Here is a 27,963-nt window from a genome sequence, read left to right on the forward strand (position 1 = left end):
GGCACGGTGGTGGGCGCCTGTAGTCCCAGCTACTCGGGAGGCTGAGGCAGGAGAATGGCGTGAACTCAGGAGGCGGAGCTTGCAGTGAGTTGAGATCAGGCCACTGCACTCCAGCCTGGACGACAGAGTGAGACTCTGTCTCATTAAAAAAACAAAAACAAAAACAAAAACAAAACAGATTGACAAATTGTAAACAAATGCGTCTGTCTATGTTGCAGTAAAACTTATCTACAAAAAGAGATGGTGAGTCAGATTAAGCCTACAGGTAGTAGTTTGCCTGCTTTTAACAGTTCTACTTTAGACATTAGACATATCTGGCGTAGATACTAGCCTCTATTTGGAGCTAAATTATATGTCATAGCATTCCCAGTGTTAAGATAGCATTTTGAAACTCAATTGATTTGTAGAATAATAGGAATGGTTGATAGTAGAGGAATGATGCAGTTTCTAAGATGAGCATGGTTTGGAAATGCACGAGGCTAAAAGAAAGTCTGTGATTACTAGGAACTCCTTAGAGGGAACTGTTCAAGTATAACCTGTTGGTTATTATTAGTGGTTATTATTTTTGCAAAGAAGGGCATGGTTTCCAAAACAAATATCAGTTTGTTGTACAACTTGGAATTAGAGTATATCATTAATGTATTCATTTTAAAATTTGAGGACTTGACAATTTGGACCGGTAGTCAAAATCATACTCAATGGAACATAGGTGAAACTAGAGTGACTTTTTGTTGTTGTTATTTTCTTGTCTAACATGCAATGTTCTATGCAAATGAACACATCAAGGTTCTTACTAAATTTGATGGAACTTTGAAAGCGTGTGTGGGGAGAGCTACTCTATTTCTGGAGACTCAATGATTGCCTCTACATAGCATAATTATTATGATGCTTTTTGGGATCTTAATTTTTTTCATTGTAAGTGGGTTTGGAACATCTGTCTATATTTAACAATAGTTTAGGCTGGGCATGGTGGCCCATGCCTGTAATTCCAGCACTTTGGGAGGCCAATGCGCGTGGATCATGAGATCAAGAGGTAGAGACCATCCTGCCCAACATAGCGAAACCCTGTCTCTACTAAAAATACAAAAATAAGCCCGGAATGGTGGCACACACCTGTAGTGCCAGCTACTTGGGAGGCTGAGGCAGGAGAATCACTTGAATCTGAGAGGCGGAGGTTGCAATGAGCCGAGATCGCACCACTGTGCTCCAGCCTGGTGACAGAGCGACACTCCATCTCAAACACCAAAAAAAAAAAAAAACCACAAAAAATCCAAAATTTAATTTTTAATTTTTCTGGTTGTTCATCTGGCTCCCAACATTTATTTTTGCTGTATGTTTAGTTCCGTGACTACTTTGGATGAATTTTTATTTTTACTTTGTATTTAGAAATTTTAAAACACATGAAAGTTGAGAAAATATACCCCTAGCAATCATATTCCACAACGAATAATAATTCTACAATAATCTTTTCTTACAGCTTCACATATTTCTCTACTTTAGCTTTGGAGGAGCTGGAGAATTTTAAAGCTTGCCTTTGAAAAGTGCATCATGTGTTTCACCAATAAATACTTAATTATGATCTCTAACTGATACAGACATTTTGAAATAACCATGTTGTCACTATCATATATCATAGTATTAAAAATTCCTGGAGCTGGGGAGGCAGAAGTTGCAGTTAGGCAAGATAGCACCACTGCACTCCAGCTTCGATGACAGAGTGAGACTCTGTAAAAATATTTTTAAATTCTTTAATATTATCTAATATACAGTCCACATATGAATTTCCAAGATTGCTTTAAAAAGCATTTCATGGTGATATGTTTAAGTCAGGATACAAACAATGTTTTACTATGACCTCATTCATTTACAGACCACTTTTTCTTGAAAAGAGCAGGGAGTTAGAAATAGATTGAACACCCTCTTCAAAGTCCTTCCCTAGACATGGCAATCCACTTACTGAAGACACATATACAAAAACTTACCTGGAGGAAATGCACATCTTTGTTGAAAAATAGAAATAAAGACTTTAAGATCAGGAACAAATAATTAAAATCTTAACAATTTATATGCTGACAAGTCATTGTTGCCTTCTCACCTCCAAAAGCATAAGTCGCAAAGCCTTTACTTAATCCAGGCCTCCAGATCTGTCCTGAGCTAAGATTCCAGGTTTAGTTCATTCTTCCCATGTTATCCTCTAGAAATTCTGCATTTCTTCACACAGGACTTGGTCCAGGTGTTCCCTCTATTTCTATTGCTCTTCATCTCCCTCGTTCATTGTTGTTTAGGAATGAAAGTAAAAGGCACAGAACTTGAAACTACAGTGATGCCTCCCTGATTATAATTTCTCCTAAAAGTCAAGAAGTCATGAACCTGCTGTGGTATACTCTTACAGCATCTACACAAATTTCCTATGTTGTGTCCAAAACTTTTAGGTATTTTAAAAAATAGTAAGGCAAAAAGAAGAAATAGATCATAAGAGAATAAATCAGAAAGGCAGTTGTTCTGCAGTGAAGCTCATGGGAAAGATAAAGGAAAAATGGAGAAAAGTAAACTCTGAGCCTAAAGTTTTACCTCATCTCTAAAGAAAAGAGAAATAGCAAAAATGTGTGAAAGGTATTGGTGATGGCCAAAGATATAGGAAGATGGGGTTCTAAAAATTAACAAATCCTGAGGCATAAATGCAGTCACAGACACGTGGGTGGGAGGAATGAGTCATCTACCACAAATAAAAACATTATTAGTTACAATGTATAAATGTTCATTATAACTACTGGGAGGCAAACAATTGCAAATTGTCCTTTGAGCAAAGGATGATGAATGAAAATGGCAAGAGTACCCATTAGTACAAATTTGAATGAGTGTAATTCCTCATTGCTTTTTTGAGTCATATTCCATACTATAATCTAAGGAAAGTCCCTCCTGAACTGAGATGAGAGTTTTCTTCTAAATCATAGGTTTGTGAGGGGATTCTTAGCCTGTCCTAGGCAATTGTCTGGAAGTTTAGTCCCAGTCCAGACTAGCCCCTCTGTGTTTGCTCAGTCTATAACAAGCAGCAGAAGAGAGTGATCTGTTTTTAGGAAAATATTACTGGCAGAAGAACAAAGGTGGCTTCATGAACAGGTAGCCTTATGAGGAGGGGCAAAGTGGAGACTGATAAACCATTAGATGACTATTGCAGAGTCAAACTGGAGATGACAAACTTGAACCCAAAATAAAATTGAACCATTCTGCTTTTATTTAGTCCAATTGCATTGCTGCATGTTTGACACCATTGCATAACATAATATAAATTCCGACTAGCATAGATTTCCTAAAATTGACAGATAGCATAAAAATTATGTATTTCTTCCTTAATTCTAAGTTGAGCCAAGATTCAGCTGTTTCACTTCACATTCAGTGATTTTTACTCACATATTCTTTACCTCTGAGAGCCAACATCAAGGTGAGTATTGAGATTCCTGTCTTCTTAGCTCAAGCTTATTCTTGCTTTTGCACACCTGCTCTAATTCCTAAAGCTAATTATATATTAAGGACAATAATAGTTTGACAAACATGTTGCAAGTATTTTGCTTGATTTTCCTCTGATTCTGAGTTTTGTTTATGGTGTTATGTTAGTTTCAAAAATTGTTTTTTATGTAGTCAACTGTATCAAATTTTCAATTATTATACTTCATATTAGTCCTATTGTAGATTCTCTGGATATGTGTCTATTTTACCTTGCAGCTAGATTTTCAGTACATCTGACCACTTGCGTGTGGTAACTAGTGTCCTGTATATTTTATATACTCATCTCTCTACATGCATTACTGGAGGTTCCTTTTTGGAATTTCCTGATAAGCAAATTTCTCTCTCTCTGAGTCTCCTAATAGCCTTGCATAAATCTTTGGCTTACACAGAGTTAATTTATAGTTTTTAAAGCTTGCTCTTAATAATTCTATTGGTAATATCTAATTTAAAGGGCTATTCTTGGTCAGTTCTAACTATGGTCACTGTTAAAGTTGGAGTAGAATTTCGTTATAGCATCTGTTTTCTGTGTCCTAGATCCTGTATATTTTTCTTAATCAAATGACAATATAGGTGACTTAACTCATTTATATGAGCACAATATAAATAAAGCTGGGTTATTTAGCTTTAGAGATTATTTAGAAGTTCTAATCCTCTAAATGTATCAACTCTTTGTTACTAGCCAGACATGGGCTACCCAGAAAAACAACATAGAAAAAAATCTGAAAATGTTTGGGGTTTAAAAAAACTCTAAACAGTGTAAATAATTCACAACTTTATTGATCATGGGCCAAAAGTAATATCTTGCAATAAACATATTAAGATAATTAAATTAACATAGGAAACCATTCTATAATAGGACAAGTGTCCTCTGTTGTCTTGTTACTTTGTATGGCCTTTAATGCATCCTGATGCCCCTCAGAAAGGGGCAATTGTTGGTGGCTACTGTTCCTTCCCATTTACATTTATGGCTCACCATAGAAATATATTTCTGGCCTATTCAAGTTGTCAATAAACAAAGAGATTGAAAGAAGGAATATACCTACATCTTGAAGCCTTTTCTTTTTATTTTCGCTAACATATTGTAAGTTTGTAGAAATAATATTATTCAAATCTGATTTTGTTAATCCAATCTGTCACTGATGGACATTTGGGTTGATTCCAAGTCTTTGCTATGTGGCACATATACACCATGGAATACTATGCAGCCATCAAAAAGGATGAGTTTGTGTCCTTTGTAGGGACATGGATGCAGCTGGAAACCATCATTCTTAGCAAACTATCACAAGAACAGAAAACCAAACACCGCATGTTCTCACTCATAGGTGGGAACTGAACAATGAGATCACTTGGACTCAGGAAGGGGAACATCACACACCGGGGCCTATCATGGGGAGGGGGGAGGGGGGAGGGATTGCATTGGGAATTATACCTGATGTAAATGACGAGTTGATGGGTGCAGCACACCAACATGGCACAAGTATACATATGTAACAAACCTACACGTTATGCACATGTACCCTACAACTTAAAGTATAATAATAATAAATTAATTAAAAAAAATCTGATTTTGGTACATTGTGATAAAATGTGCCTACATATTCTGAGAAAGATAACTGAATAAAAGGATAAAAATCACAGTAAATTCTATTAACTTTTAAAGATAAATAGAAAAGTTGTAAATCCTATATATTGTATTAGAAAATAACTATGAATAAAAAGCAAGAGGTTACAGACAAAAATTTTTATTTCAACCAAGTCTTTCAAGCCTATAAATACAAATGTTCTTCTTTGGAACGATTAGATAGTTTGGAAGTTTGATATTATGCATCTTGGAATAAACCCTAGGCAACTTCTGTTGCATTCATTAATGAAACAGCATACATGTTTTCAGACACCCGTTTGGAAATGTCACTTTGGCTTGTCTCTCCATATAGAAAGAAAAGAGAGAAAAGCTTTTCTCAAATCACTCATTAGTAAAAGTCAGAGAAAATATGAATATATACAAATGGCAAACATTAAATATAATACATAAATAAAAATGATATAACATATTTGGCTCATCAACTATAAACAAATTAAATCTTTGTTTACTTAAGTAGTAATTTAACATGTAGCAGGATGATAGAATGTAGATCTAAAATAAAAAAAAAAATATTTGGGACTGGGTATGCTGGTTCATGCCTGTAATCCCAGGACTTAGGGAAGTAGAGGAGAGAGAATAGCTTGACCCCAGGAGTTGAAGACCTGCTTGGGCTACATAGCAAGACCCTGTTCTCCACAAAAAGGAAAAAAAAAAAGACAAAAACAAAAGATTTTAGGTATCACTTATTAAACACTCATGTGCCCCTATTTTAAACAAATAGTAAAACTGATAAATTAATACAGTTAAATCTCCAATTATTGTTTCCTCTTTAATTCACATATTAAATTACAGTGTGAGGTAAGGAGATTAAGAGTCCTTTTAGAAAGAAGAGCAAGATGCTGGGAAAGGAAAAGATGAGAAATAGGACAGTTATAACATTATTAAATTTGTGTAAATCTGACTTGGAACAAAAACCTAAAGAAGGCCAAATCATGTGAGATTAATATGCTGAAGTATTAAAATAGGACTATTTTTCTAGCAGTTTACAATTGACAATAGACATTAACATTCATGTAAAAATACAACAAACATCTGTACAATAAACTCAGATGTAATGATAATGGACAAATACAAATATACATGCTTTATGTGATAAGTATATTACTAGTAAAGTTATGTGCCAATGGATTAAATGACATTTAGTGAACTGGATAAATTCATGTCCTAAAGAAAATTAGTAATTTTTAAAATATATTATTTAGTTCAACCAATATATATTAAATGTTGTTTGTTAGGTACTGTCCAGAAACAATGTAAACCATGCTTACTGAAGCAGCCTTTTAACCACACATTTGATCACTCTAATAGGCTGACTGTGGTACCTGCCTCACCCCATCGTCTGCTGTGACTACTGTTCACCTTGGAGGTGGGGTGTCACACCTGTACATGTACTCTGTCACTCTTATCCCAACCACATCTGATTGGGTATGGAGTAGATATCTGACTAAGGGGGACATCTTTTCATAGGCTTGTTCCAGTAAACTTGATATCAGGGAATAGGGAGATTGGATGATTTAACCCCAGATACAGCACTTGTAAAGATAGGAGAGGGGTAGCCATGTTGGCCCAAATAAGATGTCGCAGAAGAGTCAGGCAGACACGTTCAGAGGAGCACATGAGAGACAGCCCATGTGGCCCCAGAGAAGGGGAAGTGGAAAGCATAATCTTGTTTCTAAACTGTGTTTTTTTTTTTCATTTTTGCTTTCAATCCATGTGAAGTGTGGCTATATTCACTGACCCTAAGTTCTAAAAGATACCCATTTGTTCCTTTATCCTTCCTCTTAAATTATTGGTTTTACCTATTTATTTGTTGGTTAGTTTTGCTTAAGGAATTTTAGAAGGAATTTTACTAATTTTTTTGACTTGCAAATAAAGGCACTAGCACTTACAATTTACATTTTTTTAAATATGTGGTATTGAGACGAAACAGTCAACAACTTGAAAAAATCCATTTAGATATTTAACTTAGACTGTAAGCAAAAATGCATAATTTATTTCTTATATATTTGAATGTGTCATACTCAAGGAAAACAGAATTGAATTTTTAGCAAAATTTTGGAGAAGGGATGAATTTCTAAGTTTAGAAGTACGATAGTTTCAAAGTTAAAATTAGTGGATTTGATAGCATAATTTAAAAACTGCATGCAAAAAAGCAAGATTGACTGTCTTAAAAGACAATCAACTGATTATATAGACACACTATATAAGACAGTGTTACTACCTTTCTAATGTAATTATCCTACAAAAATCTATAAAAAATTAAGAACTTTACAAATAAATGGACCAACACCCAAGTGCACAAAGATGATTAAACAAAATAATTGATATTACTGTAAAAACATCGGAATCTCTACTTTTAAGTAAACAAATAAATATTCACAGAAAATATTTTAAAAAACAGATTTTTTGCTATTAAATTGGAAATTTATTTTTAAATATTCACTGTTACGCAAGATGGTTTGCAAATGGTAGTTCCATATATTTCAGAGAACATTAACTAGTACAACTCTTTTGCAAACTAATTGGAGATACTGCTATGAGTCAAGAAATGAAGTGTGTGTGTGTGTGTGTGTGTGTGTGTGTGTGTGTGTGTACACTCAGGATACAGTCCCAGAAGAGAATTAGGCTAAAGGATACAAATACATGTATATATTTATACACACATAGGTATATTACAGAAAAGAGCTATATTTGTATGCATTTAAAATAAACTCATAACAACATTACACCATGAAGCTTTAAAAAAAAACTTGATGTCCAATTGTTGGCGAATATTTAGAAAATTTGGTAGTCACCTTGTGGCTTTCAGAATAAATGCTACACAGTACTAGGAAACCAAACATGAAATAATATCAGATTAAGAAAATAAGCTTTGTCAACTAAGCAAGACCTCATTTCTACAAAAACTAAAAAAATTAGCCAGGCATGGTGGTGCGCACCTGTAGTCCCAGCTGCTGGGAAGGCTGAGGCTAGAGGACTCTTTGAGCCCAGAAGTGCCAGGCTGTAGTTACCTATGATTGCACCACTGCACTCCAGCGTGGGTGACACAGTGAGACCCTGTCTTTTAAAAAAAAGAAAACCTGTCTCCTCTTCTCTCTCTCTCTCTCTAAATATTGCTTATCTAATTATATCTAGATAAATAAATGGATAGCAAGAGATACATAGATATAATTAGATAAGCAATATTTGCTCAAAACATAAAAAACAGGAAAAAAAGAATTGAATGAAATGAACCATAATAATTAAGATAATTTAAAGTAATTTTTAATATCTTTAATTCCAAAATGTGTACAATTAATCTATATACCTGTGAGTCTAGTTTTTTTTTAAAAAAAAAATCTCAATACTCATATGATTAAAATGGCACAACTGCAACTATTTTTGTAGGTACTTTAATGTTGTTTTCTATGTTAATTTCTGAAGCCAAAATTTAATACAACTATTTATAGAAATAGATAACTGGAATCAATCTACATGTCTAAAAACTAAGAGAATGGCCAAATTATGCTATTTCTATTAATATTTGGAAAAATAGTATGCAAACTTTTCTTACATACAAAGGCAACGTACCAGTATTAGAAAACGCTAATCATTACACATATCTTTAATTCTATGCCTATGGGAGAAGAGAATGCAATATTATTTCATTAGTAGTATTTGGAGAGGAAAATTATGAATGTATTCCTTTTTATTTTTCTTTTTTTTTTTTTTTAAGATGGAGGTTTGCTCTTGTTGACCAGGCTGGAGTGCAATGGCTTGATCTTGGCTCACTGCAACCTCTGCCTCCTGGGTTCAAGTGATTCCCCTGCCTCAGCCTTCCTGAGCAGCTGGGATTACAGGCATGTGCCACCACACCCGGCTAATTTTGTATTTTTAGTAGAGACAGGGTTTCTCCATGTTAATCAGGCTGGTCTCAAACTCCCGACCTCAGATGATCCGCCCACCTCAGCCTCCCAAAATGTGGGGATTACAGGCGTGAGCCACCACAGCCGGCCATAAATGTATTTCTTTAAGATCAAGCTCTCCAAAAATTTGCCATGTTATTTTGTATTTTTAAAAAATTGATATTATTAAACAATGATAAGTCAGAGTTTTTAATTTCAGAAGATTAGATGTCATCCAGTGTACCAAGAAAATGTTCCTAAGGCAATAAGACTGTTAGGCATACTGTACATATAGTAGTAATGGAGGGTTTTACAAATGCTTGAAAAAGCAAAAGTAGGCATTGGTTCAAAAAGTGCTACCTTGGAATTGAAAACTGTGATGAGAAAGGTTAGTTTTAACTAGAATACCATTAATCCAGCTGCTTACACTGTAAGTCTTTATTGAAACTGTGGCTGTTATATCCCTACGAAGGTTTTTTAAGTTGCTAAGTACATGCCCATCAGAATAATGGAAAGCATAATTATCCTTATTGTGCTTAGTGACATTGAAACTGCTATTATTCTGTGATTGGAGCTGCATAATTATAGATAATTGCTGCTACTGTATTTTCTGTTCAAATATAGCTCTGTAAAAATTACTTTATTTTAATTAAACATGTTCAGGTTTTTAAAGTTTGGTTTGCTATCATAACCAAACTCTATTTAAATGTCACAATGGTATATATTTTTCTAACTCTCACTAATCAGTTTTTCAACAAATCAGTTGTTCAGTTCTTGATAAATTGACCTTGTTCCACTTAACAATCAATTACATGAAATATAAACTTAAATTATTAATGTATTTCCTTTTCAAGTACCTAATTCTAAAAGCAAACATAGAACCTGTTCTAATATTGGTGATAGTAGTTTTAGCTCTAGAAGATGGTATCTGTGGGTTAAAAAAATGTACTTAAAGGCTTAATGAATATAAAACATACTGGAAACCAGCTACAATAAATATGATACAATGGGAGGGACATTAACGAAGATAATTATAAAACCTGTTTATCAAAATTGTCACTATGTCGGAAAACATATTGCAATGAGAATCAGCTTTGCATAGGGCGGTCTGCACAGAGCTCAATCAATTCCTTTCACACATCGGGCTTTGTACAAAGACCCTGCCAAAGCTCACAAAGCATATGCCTTTTTCAGTAACACATACTCAGTTTGGAATTTATTTCTCACTGACTGAGAAACACCCCTGAAGTAGGTGCTAGTGCCTTTCTCACCTTATGGCACAGTCCATTTATCCGTCTAAGATTCATAAACACACTTTACAATATTGTCATTTGCTGCCATTTCTTTTCCCCACATGTGACTGTGTGGTCAGAATTCACTCTTGGAACTAGCCAGGAGTCTTTGGTGAGTTACATGTCATTGGTTTATGCTGCTTTCAGTCTCATGAGCAACTATAACTCCAGTGAACAAATTCAAGTGATACATCGGCTACTATGCTCACTACCTGGGTGACAGATCATTCCTACATTCATCCCTAGTGACACACAATTTACCCGTGTAACAAACCTGAACGTGTACCTGTGGAAACTAAAATAAAAGTAGTGAAAGAAAAAACAAGCAAACAAACAAATTCAGGTGATAAAACACAGTGTGAAATTTCAGATACTTCATTTGCATTCAAATTCACCCATCCCAAGTCACCTAAAAGTCAAATGCACTGTGGAATGAGGGCCTCCTGCAGACATTGGGTCTGCAGCTCTCCAGCAATGAAGTCCCAGGCAGGGAGATAGGGAGAAAGGTGAGGAGTTGAGTATAACGAAAAGAGAAAAGTGAGGAGGGTTTTTTTGTTCTTTTTGTTTGTTTGTTTTAATTAAAGACCCTTTCTTTAATTCCAAAGCTTCTGCTCACCCTATTAGCAATAAAACTCTCAGTAAACATTCAGTTCACATAATCAACTGTTTGAACATGAAAAAAAAGGGCTTTCCAGGAGTAGGCACACTGCTGAGAAACGCTGGTAAAAATATGTATCCAAATCTAAACTCATTTTCTTCCTAACCAAGACAGTTTTTCCTTTCAAATGCCTTTGTTTTGCTTCTTTGCTTTTTTCTCTCTCTTTCCCTATATCCTTTCTTTCTTTTCTTTCCTCCTTTCTTTCTTTTTCTTTCCTTCCTTCCTTCCTTCCATCCTCCCTCCCTCCCTCCCTCCCTCCCTCCCTCCCTCCCTCCCTCCCTCCCTCCCTCCCTCCCTCCCTCCCTCCCTCCCTTCCTTCCTTCCTTCCTTCCTTCCTTCCTTCCTTCCTTCCTTTCTATCTAATCTTGCTTTGTGTTTTTGTGTTTTGTTTGTTGTAAAAGGCATTTTCTAGTTCTTCAAGCCCAGTGTTGACCTGGTCTCCTCTCTTTTCCTTTTCTCTTTCTCATTCTTATGCATATATTCACTGGATATTTTACAAACTTCACCATTCATTCCACTATAAAAGTACATTTTATTTACCTGCTCAAACTTTTCTCCTGCTTTAAGGCTCAACTCAAATGCTACTTTCATCAAATAATCTTTCCTCATTACCCACATCTTAATGTTAAGATTTTAAACTCTGGTTGTTCCTTTCTTATAACAGATATTCTATTTTACATGACTTGTTCATGTAGTACTTGTTTAATCCTACTAATCTGAAAGGTCTTTGGGGTAAGTGTCCATTGTAGGTATGATATATGTCACAGAAAGTAACATCACTTTCAGTCCACAATCTGTAAGATGAGAAGAATATAATGCTTTCTTTTACTATTTGAATAAACATAGGTTCTAATCTAACAAGGAAACTTCCATCTGTTACTTTATATCAATCTTCTTCAAAATACATAAAGATATGATGACAGTTTTTATATGTAACCACTTACTATTTTATATAGTGGGTTAACTGTGAGATATAATATTTACAGGAGATGGTAATAAAAATAGGCAGCATTCTTTCCACTTAACCATCATGCTCAAGTAGAAGAGTAGTCTCTATAAATATTTTAATCTTCATAATTGGAAATGCTAATTATAAACATAGCTATTTTAAAATGGAAATTTAAATAAACATCACTGTTAGAGCACAGTCTTGTAGATTTCAATTTTAGAAGGGAAAAAATAGTGAAAGGAAACCTAAAAGATAAATTTTTTCCTACCTCCATGTAACTTACTTAGGACTTATGGATACTATAGACACAATGGGAGTGAGTGTATTAGTCAAATTTTCCACAGCACATGATAACAGCCCAGATTTTCTACAGCACATGAAAACAACGGCATTCTGCAATCAAGTTTGCAAAATTCCATTTCCTGGGAGAAGCAAGCCAGTGTATAGTAGGAGAATGGCTCCTGTCCAAAGCATGTCTTGTTAAAAAAAGAGGGAGAGTGAAACAAGGAAAACATTGAAACATTTTTAGCTCCTGAAAATCGGAAAGTTTAACAAGTGTGGCAAAGGAGAAGTGAATATCAGAATTTGATCATGATTTTAGAATTTGAATATGTGGTACATATTGTTTATATTATAAATTAATTTCATAATATATAAAATATTTAATAATTCTAGAAATAATGGTCATGTTTTCTTGCTTATAACAGGGCTCACATTTTCCTCTGGTTTCATATGTTATCACATACGTTATATGTGTATATAACTTTTTTGGCCCCAAAAAAGTATTTTAAATTTGTTTTACATTTAAAAGGGTTGTGGGAAATCTATAACTTTGACTTTCATGCTTAAGGACCTTTCAGGCCAATCACTTCAATGCTGTGAAACCCTTTCTCTAGTGGAATAAAAAATAAACATCATTCTTCCATATACTTAAAGTCCTGTGGAAAGCATGTCTTCAACTATAGGAGTTTCTAAGACTATACATAGCATGCTTTATCAGGGAGGAAAAAAATGACTTAAGTCTAAAACATTGGTTGGCAACATGTGATCCATAGAACCCTGGGGGTTCCTGAAACATTTTTAAGTGGCCCATGAGGTCAAAACCATTTTTAAAATAATATCATATATTTTTTCTTTTTTATTCTGTTAACATTACAGTAATTGTGCAAAATTAATGGTGAGTAAAACTGCTGGTGCCTTAGCACAAATGAAGGCTGTGGCACCAAACCATACCATAAGTATTGGGTCCCTCATTGTCCCAAACTCACAGGGAAAATAAAAGCCAATTTTACTTAAGAATGTCTTCAATAAAGCAGTAAAACTAATTACGTTTTACTAAATCTCAAGCCTAGAATACATATCTTATTAAAATTTTGTGGGATAAGGTGATGAGTAGGAATTGAAAAAAGTGAATTATTTGATTTTCAGGCTGCATTCGCCGTTTTTTCCATGAAATACAATTTTTTCTTGATGAATGGTAGACACACTGTAGTTATTTCGTTTTGGTTATTTTGCAAGTATTTTCTCACAAGCGAAGGAACCCAGCCTGTTATTTCAGATAAACAATTGACAGTATTCATTGACAATGATACAATTTGAGCTTTCAGGAAGAACTGAAATTCTGGAAAACTTCTATTTATCACAAGGAGCTTAATAACCTCCAATATATAAGACAGTTGTTGTAGATTATTGATGATATTCACTAATATCTTTGAAAAATAACAAGAGAAAGGGAGGGAGGGAGGAAGGAAGGAGGGAGGGAGAGAGGGAGGGAAGGATGGAGGAAGGAAGGAAAGAAAGAGAAGAAAAGAAAGAAAGGAAAGAAAAAGGAAAGAGAAAGAAAGAAAGAGAGAGAGAAAGAGAAAGAAAGGAGGGAGGGAGGGAAGGAGAGAGGGAGGGAGGGTGGGAGGAAGGAAGGAAGTTAGGAAGGAAGGAAGGAAGGAAGGAAGGAAGATAGGTCTCTGCTACTGGTTCCTGACACAAGCTTCTAAAACCCTTGTAATCTCCCAAGTAACAGGAGTGCTAGCAGCATCTTTTGTTCTAACATTTGGTCTTCAACCCAGTTTCTGACACAGAGCTCCTAACTCTCTTGGAATTTCTAATGAGGTAACTCTTGGTAGACTCCTGGATGGGGCTGGTTACCAGAAAGACCAAGCCATGATGAGAACCTTGGAAGCTTCATCTCCGTCCCCCATTCTCCAGGGAGGGGAGAGGAGCTGATATGAAGTCAATAATTAAGCATGTCTAGGTGATGAAGACTCCATAGAAATTCCAATAGTACAAGGTTCTGAGAGCATCTGGTGTCCACAATTATTTAAAAAGGATAGGGCAAGCATCCACATGGCAAGAGGCTGCAACCCAATGCTACAAGCAAAGAAGTTCCTGTGCTTAGCACCCCATCCAGACCTAGCTTTATATAACTCTTGATCTGGCTGTTCATCTGTATCCTTTATCATATATTTTATAATAAACCAGTAACATAGGTGCTTTAATAAGTTCTGTGATCCTTCATAGCAAATTATTGAATCTGAGCAAAGGGTTGTGGGAACCTCCAATTTGTAGCCAAGATGGACAGAAGTATGGATCCACTACTTGCAATTGACATTTGATGGGGTATAGCAGCAGTACTGTGGGACTAAACCCTTAACCTGATGTCTGCACTAACTCCAGGTAATTAGTGTCATAATTAAATTCTAGGAGAGCCAGTTGTTATCCAGAGAACCAGAGAATTGCTTGGTATGGAAAACTCACAGATTTTTTTGTTGGAAGTGAACTGTTGTACAAGAGTGAAGAGAGAAAAAGAGTAATTTGGTTTTCCTATTTGGTAAGAATTAGCTATATTATTATACAGTAAACAGTTAACTTAGCAGGCTTGAGTGGTTCTGTGCATTCCAGAGAAATGACTGGCCCTTGACCAGCTCCTAGTAGATAACATCTGAGACTTGGAGTATCCTGCCTAATAAGGGTATTGTGTATATTTGAGGCCTTGGACCATACTGTATCAGTTGACCAGATAATTTATACTAACAGTGTGACATATGGTGAACACCTGTTTTTGTATGCCTGAGGCCCTGGACCATACTATATCAGTTTGACTTCTGGGGAGCTAAAGACTAAGTCACTAAAGTCAGTCATGTGAGCGCTGCACATCTCTATGTCTGACTCCCAATAAAAACCATAGACACATGACTCAGGTCAGTGTCCCTGGCAGGCAGTACTTTCCCTATATTGTCATGCATTGTGCTAATAGAATTAAGTACACTCCTATTTGACTCTTTCTAGTGAACTGAGCCGGAAGGTGATCTTGGAGACTGCCAACACAACTAAAATGAACTATGCCAACATTTAGAAGAACTTCATGACTCAGTGAACCAATAGTTTCCAAATTACTAATGAATGATGCTACAAAGGTATGCGTGGATAAAAGATCCAAAATGCAAAATAAGCTCATTGATTTGTATGTAGCACAGTATAAAAATTTTATCAATATGGTTTCAGATTCTACTTTGCAACTAACCTCTAAGAAACTACTGCCATCTGTTGAGTTTTAGCATGATATTAAAGAAATAATCCACAATTACCTAAAAAGGATATTAACTTACTCTTCCCTATTCTGACTATGTATCTTTGTGAAGTCACCTTTACTTCATATTCTTCAACCAAGCCAACATATTACAGAAGAGTGAATGCAGAAGCAAATATGAGAATCCAGCTATCTTCTATTAAGCTACAGGTTAATGAGATTTGCAAAAATAAAAAGCAATTTCACTATTCCCATTAAACTATTTCCTTTTCTAGAAATATATTTTTATAAAAGTATATTATGTTAACATAATGTAGTTTTATTATTTTAAAATTAATAAATATTTTTAAATTTTCTCAAATTTAAACCTAAATACAGCAATTAGTGATAGATGCAACACATGAAAAAGTTCTTATCATCCTCAATAATTTTTTAAAGTATATGGGAGTCTTGATGACAAAACATTTGAGAACCACTGGCATTGTGGTCAGGTATATTTTCTCCTGCTTCTCCTAGGTTTCTAGCACTCTCCTGTTTAGCGGGGCCTGAATAAGGAAAAGGATTTATTCCTTATTTAACTTGCTCTGGTGCAGTCCTTTATTGTTTCTCCCTCGTTCTCTAACACTGGTCATTCTTTAACAGTTTCTGTATAGCACGTATTTAAATGCTCATTCTCTCTTGGAGTGCCTGGTTGATTTTACTTTGAGGAATGCAGGATATACAATGTTAAGAACCAAGGAAAATACTCTTTCCACTTCTCTTTATTTGGGGACACATGGCCTCTCTGATCTGTTTATTTGTGCTTGTCCACATGTCTGTCCTGCCTGTCTCTTCCTTCTTCTGTTTTATCTACTTTTGGTCCAAACCTGGCTACCCCTCTTTATCTTTATAAACGTGGTCTCTTTAAACCATAATTTCCAACTTTAACTCCCACCCTTGACTATATCCATATACTGTTTCTTTTGAGGTCTCCTTGCCCAGAAGAAAAGCCTCTTGGAAGAGTTAATAGCTAGCTGACTGAAGCCTAACTAAATGCTCAGGTCCACTTGACTCTGGGTACACACATGTTCCCTTGCAGGGAAGTTGATGTATATGCCAACAGCTCCACTGCTTCCCAAAACCAGGAATAACCAAAGTTCTTTTTTTTTCTTTACTTTTTCCCCTGAAGCTGTTCTCAATCTCTTAGGTGATTCTTCAAGAACCCCCCATCCTTCACCACCCCACACCACCCCATACTGGGGGACAAAAACCTGTATGGAACAGGAGTTGTTAAGAAGGATAGTCATCCTTACCTTTGTTATTCAAGGGGCACTTTGGTTTAAGCATGAATGGGATAAGAATTTGGGGGGAATGTAATAATTTAAAGCAATGCCATTATTATGGAAAGGAGCTATGGGAGTTGAGAAGAACATGGTTGTTTGTAAAGGGACTAAGACTCTCCACAGGAGATGAAGTATTTTAATTGGTGGTATCATCAGCATAAATACATGTAGAATTTCAAGTGGAGGACATACAGTGAGATGTGTCTGAGCCTCCGCTTCCCATCATGGCTTGAACTTTTTCAGATTTTTATTTTTTTGCAGGAGGGATTCTTCTTGACTAAAAGGGGGTCTATTCAATCTGTTGAGGGCTGTAAGATTTTATTTTTCATTTTTATTCCAACTCCCCATTGATACTGCTTCTAGCTAAGCTTTTATTTTGTCCCATATCAATACTGGGGTAGTATGCTGCCTGCTCCAGTTTCATCATTTTCCTCGGTGAGACCCCTATGGCGAAGGAAATTGGAGTTAAAAGACTTACAGCCAATTAAATGTTTTAGGCCAGACAGGAATGGAGGTGGGCAGACACTTAATAACCCAAATCGTCCCTTATAATCTTATGTGATAAACCCTGGGCATGGAGAAATTGAATAGTTTTAAATTCTGGAGGTAAAATAAAACAAATAATTAACAACATTTCAAACAAAAATGTCATATGCCTTGCCTAGTTTTGAGAATGACATGAAAGGATGCTCACAGGTAGCTAAACATTTAAATTATTTACTATCGAGCACAGAATACATTATATTAATTCAGATAGAGGCAAAACTATTAAGTGAATACAAGCTTTTTGTGTTTCATGAAAGCAGTTTACTTTGATTGTTCCCTTTGCCTATGTCTAGAGATGAGGCTTTGGTTAACTTGAGTTTGTTGTCAGATACTGGCAGGAGTTGGTGTTTCCCTTTAGATGAGATATGTGTACCCAGGAATCAAAGCCCTGTAATTTAACAGCACAAGGATTAGTAATAGCACCTGATAAAGGCTTATTATTCAAAGGGCTGGAGGCTAGAGGTGGTAATACTTGAGTCCATGACCTGACTGGAAGCTATAAAAATATTTTACAGTTTTTGGTGACTAATTTTTAGAGCTTTGATAAACCCCAGCAACAATCCAGAGACTTAAACTAGAATTTGATTCTGAGGGTACTTTAACACATTAAAAGACCCAAAATATTTGATTGATATGGAACCACAGGTTATTGTAAACAGTAGTTACTTATTTATCTATTAAATAAGAAGTGATAATGCCCTATACCGTGTAATTACCTCTCTTCTTGGGAAGCACACTTAAATAACCTGGAAGGTAAAATTATGAAGAGAAAAATAATACTTAACAGTACTCAAATTTAATCAGACATGAGAAATGTGTATTCAAGATTATGAGTATAGCAGGGGAACATAAAAAGTTTTCTGGTTACTCTGAAATTTTTGACACATCAAGAAAAACTAAGAGTACAGAATTATTACAGTGGAAGTACACATTGCTTTTATAGACCTCAAAGATCAAATATTATAGCATTAGGCCCTAGTAGTAGTTAAAAACAGAGGAAGAAAAGTTACAGGAGCTGACAAAAAAGCTGAAAGAGAGAGATGTCATCTCAGATCTTCTCAAGTGCAGAAAGAGCTGGAAGCAGCAAAACATAACAGTTGAATTTCTGAGATAGGAATCTGAGCTTTCAAAAGAAACAGGTTATAGAACTGAAAACTGAAATTTCACTATAATTTCATTAAGAGCAAATCAATACCTCAAGAAAATATTGTTTTAACATAGGGAAACGTTCTTTAGAAAGACTAGTATAAATCATCCCCTTTTAATTGCAGCTTACTTAATCACACACGAAATTCCTTACATATATTTCCCTGTGTGAATAATACCATGACTTATATAGACCATCTATGACATGCTTTGACTTTCTGACTTGTCCTATACTCTTTCTTAAATAACCAGTCATTCTAATCTATGACCAGAATTTACCATCTAAGGACTTTTCTCATATAAAATTACTCTTTTTTTATAATCTTCCTTATCAAAAGTACATCTTCACATCCATAACTTTCTTTACATACCTCTCTCTTGTTTACTGTCTCCTTTTTACCCAGTTTCATAAATAATCTTTTGAAGTCCATAATTTGAATAAACCTTTTGATAACTTTTGAATTAGACAAAATTATTCTTTTTCTCAATAAGAGCACACATTTTTTGGTACATTTTACATAAACCTAGGAAGGAAGAATTCCTGAATTTCTCACAGATACTAGCATTTTATAGATGAGATTCATCCCATAATTCCTAAAAACATGTATCCCCACATAATAACCCTTTCTTATGGTAAAAGACACAGACATTCAATAAGCATCTAAAGTGATTTTAAGGTTTTTAAATCAGGAATTCACTTATGAGCTTTAATGTCATTATATTTACCTAATAATCATTATTATTTTCTGATAGTTTATTGAAATTTCATATGAAAACTGTGATATTAGACAAAGCTAGATATCATTTAAAGTTATTTCCTGGCTAATCATTTTTAAGGTCTGAACATTAGATAAACACCTAAATAAGAATCAAAATGAACACACAGGCATTTTGCTGATAATCTCATATTTTCATTGAACCAACAATCTTATATTGGTCTTTATACAATTCCGGAGACATTTCTACTCTTATCAATAATTTTAAAACCAGCTTTATCTACCACAGATTTATGTGAAATTGAAAAGCATTTGGACTTGCTTAATTTATGAGTACTCATTGACTTATAATCCAACTTGATAGCATGCTAGACACAACACATAGCATGATACATGTAAATACACATAAACATATCTAAACACATATACACATGCACAAAAAGAGCCAATAACTTTTACCTCAAAATTCTAGTCATAAGATAGCAATGTAAATTCACCACTTTATAGAAGTTAGCTGGATTTAAATTATTTCTGACAAGATTGACAGCTGTCTACATGGTTAAAATTTTTTGCTCTGATAGGTAATCCAAAGAAAGATGTAGATGATAATTTGGTTAAAGTAGTCTTTATGACAGTTTTGATTTAAAAAACGCTTTTTGTTTCTCTTTTACTCTTCAGTTTCAGAAGAGGAGGAGATTATTATAAATGGAAGGAAGAAAAGGGAAGGAGAGAAAGGAGGGGGGTTGGGGGATAAAGGGTAACTTTCCATTTGTTTCTTTAAGAGGGAGAAATAGAGCCACTCTAACCTGACTAAGGTGCCCCCGGGTGGAATTTTAACCCACAGTTCTGCACAAACAAGACCAATTGAAGTAGAATAATAGAGGACAGAAGAAAAGGAAAGGGAAAGGAAGGGAAAAGGGGATCCCATAGCAGCAAATGTGAATGAGGAAAGAGAGGGAAGAAGTAAAGAACATTGCTCAAGGGGTACCTTTGATGGTCCCAAGTTGCCGGATAACTCACCCAGCAGTGGAGACACCAAAGAAAGTGTTCACATCGCCACTTGTCTGCTGCTGCAGGAAGTCATCTGTCAAGTCAGGGCTCCAGGACCCCAGAAAAATGGGCTCGAGCAAGGAAGCTCCTTTGGCACTTTCAGTTTGAGCAGAGGGAGAAACAGAGACAAGAAGAGACCTGTAGCTAGCCATTGCAGAAAAAGGGAAGTTCTGACTTTAGGAAAGACTAGAAGAGGTTGCTGAAGAGGGTGGAATAAGAAAAAATGACAAAGAACAAAAGGTGGTTCAGTCTCTAATAAGAACATAACAAATTTGAGACTGGCTGCTGATGCGATCACCCTACCCAAATCCAGGATCCCCTGCAAATCTATTTATGCCAAATGCCACAAGATACAGAGCATCCAGGAGTCATCCAATGACCCCACAACAACTATCAAAAATGCTGGAGCACCTGGGGGTAGTCATCTGTGAACCCTGAAGGCACACAACTGGGAGCATAGAACAGTGTGACTCTGGCATCTCAGAGAACAATGGGGGACATCTCAAAATAACAAATAATTCAAAACAAACAAGAGAAGTGTCCAGCCTTACACAGAATATAAAAAGAAAAGCCCAATATCTAAAGCAAAGACTGCAAATGCAATAACAAAATAATCATAAGCATGCATTTATGCACTAAGAGTGCAACAAAGTGGCTGATCATTGGAAACTAAAGAGAAAACATCTGAGAGAAAGGGCAACAAGGCAGATTACAAAGGATATGGCCAGTCAGGTGTGCTCCCATCCCAGGAACCCAGATAATGGGAAACAATGAATTGATTACCAGGTCAGAGGATCATTCCTATTTCCTGGTTCACCTGAAAAGGTAAAGGCGAAGAAAAGAGAGTAAAAGAGAAATCAGTTAAAGGAAGAGGGTGATAGCAATGGGGAACAAAGGGGACACTCACCTGTCTGTGGAGGCCAAATGGTTCTGATTGATTTTAATTTGGAGTGTGGGTGAGGGTGTCACTCAGGTCCCTGTAGCTTGTTAGCCGTTTCGTGGTCATCATGAAGTTATCCCAAACCCTAGAATTGGGGCTCTGCTTAGGAGAGTAATTGGCTTTGCTCAGTGAAGTATTAAAGAGTGAGCTGACAGAGCAAAGTGAAAGCAAATTATTAGAGCCACAGAGTACAGGGAAATGGCTGCTCTTTCCATAGAAAAAAATAATAATAGCAGCAGTCCTCATGGATGGCTGGCTATATTTATGGCTATTCCTTAATTATATGATAAATAATGGGCAGATTATTCAAGAGTTTTTGGAAAAAGGGGTGGAGATTTCCTGGAACCAAAGGTTTCTTGCCTTGTTAAACCATACAAGGTAACTTCTGAGTATTGCCATGGCATTTGTAAACTGTCATGGTACTGATGGCAGTTTCTTTTAACATGCCAATTCATCACAGTTAGCATATAATGAGCAGTGAGGCCAACTAGAGGTTGCTTCTCTTGTCATCTTGGCTTCAGCTGGAATTGGCCACTTGTTTTTTTGCATCTTGCTTTGATCAGATCCTGTTTTGTTCAGTGGGGTCTTGTGACTGGTGCTTGGGGAACAAGTCCTGCTGATCTGCCTATGTAGGAAGGTGCATTGGAGGTGGTTGAGTCTAGCAGAGTGGATTCTGTTAACTTCTAGGAAATCCAAGGGGAGGTGTATGGCTGCAGTTGTTTGCTCTCCCTTTAGAACATAAGGTGCTTAAATTTTCTTTGGCCTTGCCTTTGGGTCTTACCAGCCAATTCCCAGGAAGTGTCATTTGACATTCTGTTATATATTCAGGTATCTGAGTGGGCACTCTAATGAGTTAAATGATTTTGAATTGTGGAATATATATATATTATATTATATATTATGTATACATATATATGTATTATATATTATATTATATATTATATATACATATATATTATATATACATATAATTATATATAATTTCTGATATATATATATAAATAAATAAATCAGAAAAAATTAGAGTGATTCTGGCACTCTAACTAGATTGCTGATAGGCTTTAAATTCTTCCAAAGAGTAAAATATTATTATTTTAGGTAAATGTAACGAATAGTTGTAGAGCATTTGCAAAAGGAGTGAGCTATAGTTTTTGCCTCAAGAAGCTTGTTTAGTGAAAATATATATCATTAGTTTACCCAGCTGAAGCATGTTACACAAGTTAAAATAGACAACCAGAAAACTAGAGGAAAGAAATAAATTTCAGCTGGTATGCTAGGAAAATACTTCAGGTGGGGAATTTGAGCCTAACTTGGAGGAAAAAAAAGATTTAACCAGGTGCCGGGCGTGGTGGCTCACGCCTGTAATCCCAGCACTTTGGGAGGCCGAGACGGGCGGATCACGAGGTCAGAAGATCGAGACCATCCTGGCTAACACGGTGAAACCCCGTCTCTACTAAAAAATACAAAAAACTAGCCGGGCGCGGTGGTGGGCGCCTGTAGTCCCAGCTACTCGGGAGGCTGAGGCAGGAGAATGGCGTGAACCCAGGAGGCGGAGCTTGCTGTGAGCTGAGATCTGGCCACTGCACTCCAGCCTGGGCGACAGAGCGAGTCTCCGTCTCAAAAAAAAAAAAAAAAAAGATTTAACCAGGTCAATGTAGTGGTTGGACTATAATTAAGTCCAACAAAACAAAGAAACAAAGAAAGAAAAAACGACACCTGTAGGGGAAATGTATGAGGGCACATACTGGGAAGACACATATCAGGGGTCAATAGAGTGAGGTAAGGAAGAGTTAGGTAGGTGGAATGGGAACGGGTTTGGGCAGAGGATGAGGCTCTCAGGCATATAGGTTAGACTAGCATGCTGATGGAGCACACTTCCCAGCCATCTGAAGGAAGTACATCCCACTATGACATAAATTACTTAGTAATAAACAGAGCTATTTTTAATAAATTTCATACCAGTTATGTACTACAGTAAAAAAATACCATAGGGCCACATAGAGATCAATTTTTTTAAGTGCTGCATGCATTTGGGCCTTTCAGCCTTTTTTTCCTCATTAAAAAGGGCAGGAATAAATCTTTTCCCTTTCAGTAATTTATTTTGTTTTTAAAAATTATAAAATCATATGGCACTAACTTTCACAGACACTCTGTGTACCCGTTTTCTCATTTTCTCTCCCCAAGAATGCAAATTTTACTGGTCCTGTGAAAGTCAACTAGTGGAATTACAAATAACAATTCTAGATAGAAAAACAGAAAGTAGCAAATTTCAGACTTATTAACTATAGTCATGAAATCATCAAAAAGGATGTTGGTTGCCAAAATATATAATTTTCTCAACTTGTGTTAAGGCAAGTTTTTTTTTTGTTTTGTTTTGTTTTTTTTTTTTGTTTTTTTTTTTTTTTCCGTTGTTGTTGTTGAGACAAAGTCTCACTCTGTCACCCAGACTAGAGCGCATTGGCTCAAACTCATCTCACTGCAACCTCTGCCTCCTGGGTTCAAGCAATTCTCATGCCTCAACCTCCCCTCTAGCTGGGAGTACAGGTGTGTACCACCACACCCAGCTGATTTTTATATTTTTAGTAGAGACTGGGTTTCACCACGTTGGCCAGGCTGATCTTGAACTCTTGGCCTCAAGTAGTCCACCGGCCTCAGCCTCCCACAGTGCTGGGATTATAGGCGTGAGCCCCCATGCCTAGTTAAGGCAACTTTTTCCCTAAGACATCAAATTAACCTCTGGCAAGTTTGACTCACGTTGCTCCAGACTTGGGAAAGGTGAATGAAGATCAGTCACCCTATCTGTTTTGGTTAATAAAGATTAATAATAATCATCTGGGGTAGGTTGGAGTAAGGGGTTGCTAGGGCCAGGATACCAACAGAGATGGCCTCCCAAATAACAGGAAGGTTGATCCTAGGAAAAAAATCGTGGAACATATTTGGGGTGTGATGGGGCCCATGTTAAGGATTCAAAAGGTACATATGGGGAAAGGACTGCAGACCAAGGTAGTTCTGTGGCAGGATTTCTAATAATCTGCCTTAAACTAAACATCAAATAACTTTACCTTGCACTAACAAATAATAACATAAAATGAAATTGTAAAGAAGCTAACTTCTTGTCGTCCACTGACAATCCCGGAATAAACAAATATCAGTTCTCGTTTCTGAGATCACTTCTGTAACTACATCAGAGAGTACAAGAGAAATAGAAACCACCTTACAAATTAAAGGAGGGAATTTTCATATTTCCCATCTCAAATTCTTTAATTACATTTACATGATGGTTATTTAAAGTATTTATAAAGTTCCTACAAATAATTTTGGATGATAGTCAAATAAATTGAAATATTTATGCCTTCTTTGGCTTACATTTGAAACTTCTTTATAGATTTGTTTATGTTACTGATTACTTATTAAAGGCAGCAATTCTAGCAGCATACTTAGGATGCTCCAGATAATATTCCCTTCTAGACTTTGATTAAATTTTCATTTTTGGCCAGGTGTAGTGGCTCATGCCTGTGATCCCAGTACTCTTGGAGGCTGAGATGGAAGGATTGTTTGAGCTTAGGAGGTTGAGGCCAGCCTGGGCAACATAGCAAGACCCTGCTTCTACAAAAATAAAAACAAGAAAATTTTCTCTTTTTTAAAATCCTTTTTGGATTTAGTTTTAATTGGCAAGGTTTTTAGAGAAGTCCAAAGTGTCTGACATAAAAAGGAAAGAGCTATAGTCGTAATTCATCAAGGGATATCTAAAATCCTTCTAGATATAGTAGGTAATAATCATTTCATGTTAGATACACACAAATATGAAATTCATTTGTTCTTGGCATCAGCAAAATGTCAGCTAATTCTGAAATTCAGTAAACCCATGCAGTAAAAGTCACCTGTGATTAAGCGAAACAGGTTGATTTCTCTTCCTCTCCTAGCTGAAACAGTAGTTGACCCACTGTACTGCCTATTATGACCTGAGATAACAATCCAGTTGCCATTCAACTGAACATTTCCTGAGGTCAGAGACTTTGTCTGCTTGTATAATAATTCCTGCATTTCCAGTCCCTAGAATAGTGCCTGAGTTTTAGTAAGTGCTCATTACGTATATGTTTAAAATTTAAATAAATACAAAAGCCTTTCTCATTTTTGTTTTCTCTTCCAACCCAATGGGGTTGGAAACTTCCTAAGAAGGTGAATGGTATAGTTTGTTTTTCTTACTTTGAGTTTTTGTAAACAAGTACAAAATACACATAAGCCAGTTAGTTTTCTAAAAGGGCTTAGAATTAGCACAAAAATATTTCTTTACTTACTAATTTTTTAAAATTTATCTACTGTGAGCAGACTTTTGATTAAGTGCTAGAAATTTAAAGATGTGCCGTGAGCTTTGTCTTTCTGTGGAGAAGAATGATATAAATAACCATTATTCTGGCTGATTGTAGAAAAAGGCATTGAGCAAGCAAAGAAAAGAAACTGGCTAATGGGTTTTTTGAGTTAGACGAGGCTTCCTGGAACAGGTATAATCTGTATGGGTCTTGCACGATGAGACAGAGCTGTTAAATCCCTTATTTAAATTAGTTGAACACACATACCTCATATAATCTTGAGAAGTGGGGATCTTCATATCTGTCTTCTCTATCAAAACCACCTTGATCCCATGTAAATGGGTTTAGAAAAAGGAAGAATTCTACCAAATTTCAAAGATATATTATTTTAGCATCCGAAGAAAATAACAAATACCAAATCATTTCCTTCTTTAAAAATATGGTAAGAGTCTACTATAAAAGTTATTATAGGTAAAGTTGGCAGGATCATAGATGAAATGTGCCTCTAAAATGTAATTTCAAAATAATATAAGAACATTAGAAAAGAATTAAACCTCCAAGATGTTAGGCTCGACCCTCTCTATTGGTGTCATAATACATTTCTGTTACCCTGAACTTTTTTCTTTGATAGTGAGAATACTGTAGAGAATTTAGCTTCTAGGAAAACAGCTTCCTCTTAATAAATTAAATGGTAAATGCCCTTTCTAATTCATAGTTAACATCTGTTACCCATAATTAATTTTCATCATGAATAAAACAAGCACACGATCAGCAAAAAGTGAGCCAGTCTGCTACATTTTACAGAGAAGGTGGGTGAACAGAAGAGTTTTCATTTTGTTATATTTCTCAGGATAAAATAATTCAAAGAGTCCTCTGACTGTTGAAAGAGTTCCTCCTCAGCAATGTGTCTGCTTTACCTGATGATCACAGATCTCTCACTCTTTTATAGTAGCTAACTTTGAAGAGAACTATATATGGTTTCAGCAGCTTCAATGGAACTTTCTTCCTTTGCACTAAGTACATTCACTTATGGTTTATCATTTTCACTCAGGATCACTTGAAAATTTAGACGTAATAGAAGTATTAATGGGATTCTGGGTCAAATGGTATTTTCTCCTCCTACCTTGATCTGTACCTTATTTTTAACATCAAAAAAATTACATAGTTTTTGTTTTAAAAAATGAGAAGGATTGATAGTAAAAGGAAAAGTAGGGAGAAGTGAGGACTGTGAAGAAATTTTTGTCCTACTATTTTGCTTTTGACTGTCTTGCCAAATTACTTTTAGTCAGCAAGACTGGGTGTGCTGCTCAAAAATTCTGATTTAATGTGTATTTTACAATTGTTTTCACTGGGAAGACATAGCTCAAAGATGCCAGCAGGAACTCCCAAGTTAAAAAAAGTGAAAAAAAAGAAGAAAAAGAATATCACAATAATACTTGAAGCTTTTGCAAATTAGCATAAAACTTGTTAAAATTTCATAGCATTTCTTTTTAGGAGATTTTATTTAAACAATAATATTCAACTGTGGTATGGGCATCTTACAGAAAGTCTTCCCACACCCCCCAAAGAAGCTGGGGGCAAGACTAACCAAACCTGATAAAACTGAGTTAGTTAGAATTGTAGAATACCAAAGAAAAGCAAGACGCCTAGTGAAAGAAAGGAGTTTAGTAGGAGGAGAGGTGAAAGAGATTTAATTATCGAGGCTAGAATCACAAAAGAAAAATGTAATTGTGTTAGACTGGATCTTCTAAGAGCGGACACCAAGGTAGGATTAACCATGCCAATGTTTTATTAGAGGAAACAACTGCTAGGTGGTTATGCTAACATGAAGGAAGCCTGAGAAGGCTGGATGAGCTTTTAGACCACAATGCAAATCTGTGTGGAGAAGACAGAAGGAAGGTTGGGTGGAAACATCTTTGACTGCAGTTTAGGAATGTTTGGCAAGGTAGTCGAGTTGTCCTCAAGTCAGTTAGATGTCAGAGGAGTCCTACTGCTGTTAGCCAGTTATTCAGTGCCTCTTCCAGAGTGGACAGTGGATGCTTTTTGTTTTGCTTTGTTTTCATTTGGTTTTTGTTTTTTTGAGTGCAGTAGCATGATCTAGGCTCACTGCTACCTCTGTCTCCTGGGTTCAAGCAATTCTCCTGCCTCAGGCTCCAGAGTAGCTGGATTTATAGGCACCCACCACCGATAGGTGAAGCCATCTGGGCTTCTGGGTCAGGTGGGGACTTGAGAACTTTTCTATCTAGCTAAAGGGATTGTAAACACACCAATCAGCACTCTGTAAAATGGACCGATCAGCAGGACATGAGTGGGGCCAAATAAGGGAATAAAAGCTGGCCACCTGAGCCAGCAGTGGCAACCCACTCTGGTCCCCTTCCACGCTGTGGAAGCTTTGTTCTTTCGCTCTTCACAATAAATCTTGCTGCTGCTCACTGTTTGGGTCCGCACTACCTTTATGAGCTGTAACACTCACTGCGA

Source organism: Macaca nemestrina, chromosome 13 (assembly GCF_043159975.1).
Source record: "Macaca nemestrina isolate mMacNem1 chromosome 13, mMacNem.hap1, whole genome shotgun sequence".
Taxonomy (NCBI): domain Eukaryota; kingdom Metazoa; phylum Chordata; class Mammalia; order Primates; family Cercopithecidae; genus Macaca; species Macaca nemestrina.